This window comes from Arachis stenosperma, chromosome 7 (assembly GCF_014773155.1).
Source record: "Arachis stenosperma cultivar V10309 chromosome 7, arast.V10309.gnm1.PFL2, whole genome shotgun sequence".
Classification (NCBI taxonomy): domain Eukaryota; kingdom Viridiplantae; phylum Streptophyta; class Magnoliopsida; order Fabales; family Fabaceae; genus Arachis; species Arachis stenosperma.
In genome coordinates this window covers 69,032,324-69,036,721 of record NC_080383.1, presented here as the reverse complement: position 1 = coordinate 69,036,721, position 4,398 = coordinate 69,032,324, and the positions used below count along the sequence as shown (strand labels likewise).

At 37.5% G+C, this 4,398-nt stretch overlaps 1 non-coding gene across 1 annotated transcript; it reads right to left on the bottom strand.

Annotated features, from left to right (window-relative positions):
* Positions 1-3,153: 3,153 nt before the first annotated feature.
* LOC130943045 (small nucleolar RNA R71) lies at positions 3,154-3,261 on the bottom strand. Its single transcript, XR_009071582.1, has one exon. It is a non-coding gene; the product is annotated as a small nucleolar RNA R71 (small nucleolar RNA).
* Between the last annotated feature and the right edge of the window lie 1,137 nt (positions 3,262-4,398).

The following is a 4,398-nucleotide window of genomic DNA, read 5'->3' as shown; positions in this document are numbered from 1 at the left end:
CGGAAGTGGATTTTTCTGTCATTTACTCATTTCTGTAAGCCTTAGGCTACTAGTTCTTTATAAATAAGACCTTTTACTATTGTATTTTCATCTTGGTTCTTCTAGTTCCCTCACTGGGGCCGAAGCCAATGATCACTTTTGTTCTTATGTATTTTCAACGGTGGAGTTTCTACACACCATAGATTAAGGTGTGGAGCTCTGCTGTACCTCGAGTATTAATGCAATTACTATTGTTCTTCTATTCAATTCAGCTTGTTCTTGTTCCAAGATATTCATTCGCACTCAAGAACTTGATGAATATGATGATTATGTGACGCTGATCATCATTCTCACTTATGAACGCGTGCCTGACAACCACTCCCGTTCTACAAGCAAACAAGGCTTGAATGTTTATCTCTTGGATTCTTTAACCGGAATCTTCGTGGTATAAGCTAGAATTGATGGCGGCATTCAAGAGAATCCGGAAGGTCTAAACCTTGTCTGTGGTATTCTGAGTAGGATTCAATGATTGAATGACTGTGACGAGCTTCAAACTCCTGAAGGCTGGGCGTTAGTGACAGACGCAAAAGAATCAATGGATTCTATTCCAACCTGATTGAGAACCGACAGATGATTAGCCGTGCTGTGACAGGGTGCGTTGAACATTTTCACTGAGAGGACGGGATTGTAGCCACTGACAACGGTGATGCCCAACATACCGCTTGCCATGGAAAGGAGTAAGAAGGATTGGATGAAGACAGTAGGAAAGCAGAGAGACGGAAGGGACAAAGCATCTCCATTCGCTTATCTGAAGTTCTCACCAATGAATTACATAAGTATCTCTATCTTTACTTTATGCTTTATTCATATATCATTCATAACCATTTGAATCTGCCTGACTGAGATTTACAAGGTGACCATAGCTTGCTTCATACCAACAATCTCCGTGGGATCGACCCTTACTCGCGTAAGGTTTATTACTTGGACGACCCAGTGCACTTGCTGGTTAGTTGTGCGAAGTTGTGACATTATGCTTATACCATGGTATTGAGCACCATGTTTTTGGATTCATTACCAGGGATTATTTGAGTTGTGAAAAGTAGAGATCACAATTTCGTGCACCAAGTTTTTGGTGCCGTTGCCGGGGATTGTTGAGTTTGGACAACTGACGGTTCATCTTGTTGCTTAGAATAGGTATTTTTCAGAGTTCTTAAGAATGAATTCTAGTGTTTCAAGGTGATGTTCTTATCATCACCAAAGCTGATTGATTCTCATCAATTTAGCTCTTGAATGTAATGTCCTGCTGAAGCTTGGCTAGCCATGTCTAATTTCTTTAGACTAAAGCTTTAGACTAACATTGCATGATTCCTGGAATTCTCATTAAGAATTTTGATACATTTATTTTCTTTTCCACTTAATTTTCAAAAAAACCAAAAAAATTATAAAATCATAAAAACCAAAACTATTGTATGTTTCTTGTTGAGTCTAGAGTCTCATTTTAAGTCTGGTGTCAATTGCATGTTTCTGTTCTTCTTGCATTCATTCATGTGTCTTCATTAATCTTCAAGTTGTTCTTGATGATTTCATTGCTCTGATCTTTAAATTCTCTTGACTTGAGTGTTTTGTTGTTTCTCATATGCATTCTCATTTTGTTAGTGTCAGTAGTATACAAACTGCTAAGTTTGATGTCTTGCATGCATTGTTATTTGATTTTAGTTGCATTTTGATTATTCCTCATTATTAAAAATCCAAAAATATTTTTAATTTGTGTCTTTTCAAGTCAATAATACAGAGAATTGAAGATTCAGAACATACAGCAGAGAAATTACACAGAAAAAGCTGGGCGTTCAAAACACCCAGTGAAGAAGGAAAACTGGCGTTTAACGCCCAAAAGGGTAGTGTTTTGGGCGTTAAACGCCAGAATGTGCACCATTTTGGGCGTTTAACGCCAGGATGGCACAAGAGGGAAGATTCTGTTTTCAATTCAAATTTTTTTCAAGTTTTCAAAATCAAATCTTTTTCAAATCAAATCTTTTCAATAAAATCTTTTTCAAAATCAATTTCTTTCCATTTTCAAAAATACTTGCTATCAATTAATGATTTGATTCAACATTTCAAGTATGTTGCCTTTTCTGTTGAAAAAAGTTTAATGTTTGAATCATATCTTTTCTTGTTAGCCAAGTCATTAATTTTTAAAATCAAATCTTTTTAAATTGTTTTTCAAATCATATCTTCTCAATCACATCTTTTTAAAACCATAACTTTTCAATCATATCTTTTTAATCACATCTTTTTCAAAATAGTTTTCAATCATATCTTTTTTATTTCTGATTTCAAAATCTTTTTCAAAAATCACTTGATTTTTTTTTAATCTTAGTTTTCGAAAATCAATTTGTATTTTTCAAAATGTTTTTAAAATCTTTTACTTAATTTTCGATAATTTCTTCCCTTCTTCTCACATCCTTCTATTTATGGACTAACACTATTCCTTAATGCACAATTCGAACTCCATCTTTCTTGATAAGCTCGAATTCTCTACTTTTTCCTTCTATTTTTCTTTTCCTCTGACACCTCAAGGAATCTCTATACTGTAACATAGAGGATTCCATATTTTCTTGTTCTCTTCTCTTTCATATGAGCAGGAGCAAAGACAAAAGCATTCTTGTTGAGGCTGATCCTAAACCTGAAAGGACCTTGAAGCGAAAGCTAAGAGAAGCTAAGGCACAACTCTCTGTAGAGGACCTAACAGAAATCTTCAAAGAAGAACCCATGGCAGCCGAAAACAACAACAATGCCAACAATGCAAGGAAGGTGCTGGGTGACTTTACTGCACCTACTCCCGACTTCTATGGGAGAAGCATCTCTATCCCTGCCATTGGAGCAAACAACTTTGAGCTTAAGCCTCAATTAGTTTCTCTAATGCAACAGAATTGCAAGTTCCATGGACTTCCATTGGAAGATCCTCATCAGTTTTTAGCTGAATTCTTGTAAATCTGTGACACTGTCAAGACTAATGGGGTTGACCCTGAGGTCTACAGACTTATGCTATTCCCTTTTGCTGTAAGAGACAGAGCTAGGATATGGTTGGACTCACAACCTAAAGAAAGCCTGAACTCTTGGGAAAAGCTAGTTAATGCCTTCTTGGCAAAGTTCTTTCCACCACAAAAATTGAGTAAACTTAGAGTGGAAGTCCAAACCTTCAGACAGAAGGAAGGTGAATCCCTCTATGAAGCTTGGGAAAGATACAAATAATTGATCAGAAAGTGTCCCTCTGATATGCTTTCTGAATGGAGCATCATAGGTATTTTCTATGATGGTCTGTCTGAACTGTCCAAGATGACTTTGGATAGCTCTGCTGGAGGATCTCTTCATCTGAAGAAGACGCCTGCAGAAGCTCAAGAACTAATTGAAATGGTTGCAAATAACCAATTCATGTACACTTCTGAAAGGAATCCTGTGAACAATGGGACAAATCAGAAGAAAGGAGTTTTTAAGATTGATACTCTGAATGCCATACTGGCTCAGAACAAAATATTGACTCAGCAAGTCAATTTGATTTCTCAAAGTCTGTATGGAATGCAAAATGCACCAAGCAGTACTAAGGATGCTTCATCTAAAGAAGAAGCTTATGATCCTGAGAACCCTTCAATGGAAGAGGTGAATTACATGGGAGAACCCTATGGAAACACCTATAATTCTTCATGGAGAAATCATCCAAATCTCTCATGGAAAGATCAACAGAGACCTCAACAAGGTTTCAACAACAATAATGGTGGAAGAAACAGGTTTAGCAATGGCAAGCCTTTTCCATCATCTTCTCAGCAACAGACAGAGAATTCTAAGCAGAGCCACTCTGACTTAGCAACCATGGTCTCTGATCTAATCAAAACCACTCAAAGTTTCATGACTAAAACAAGGTCCTCCATTAGAAACTTGGAGGCACAAGTGGGACAGATGAGCAAGAAAATTACTGAACTTCCTCCTAGTACTCTTCCAAGCAATACAGAAGAGAATCCAAAAGGAGAGTACAAGGCCATCAACATGGCCGAACTTGGAGAGGAGGGAGAGGCAGTGAACGCCACTGAGAAAGACCTCAATAGACGTCCACTGGCCTCCAATAAGTTCCCTAACGAGGAACCATGGGAATCTGAGGCTCACACTGAGACCATAGAGATTCCAATGGATTTACTTCTGCCATTCATGAGCTCTGATGAGTATTTTTCCTCTGAAGAGGATGATTATGTCACTGAAGAGCAAGTTGTTAAATACCTTGGAGCAATCATAAAGCTAAATGACAAGTTATTTGGTAATGAGACTTGGGAGAACGAACCTCCTTTGCTCACCAAAGAACTGGATGACTTGTCTAGGCAGAGATTACCTCAAAAGAGACAAGACCCTGGGAAGTTTTCAATACCTTGT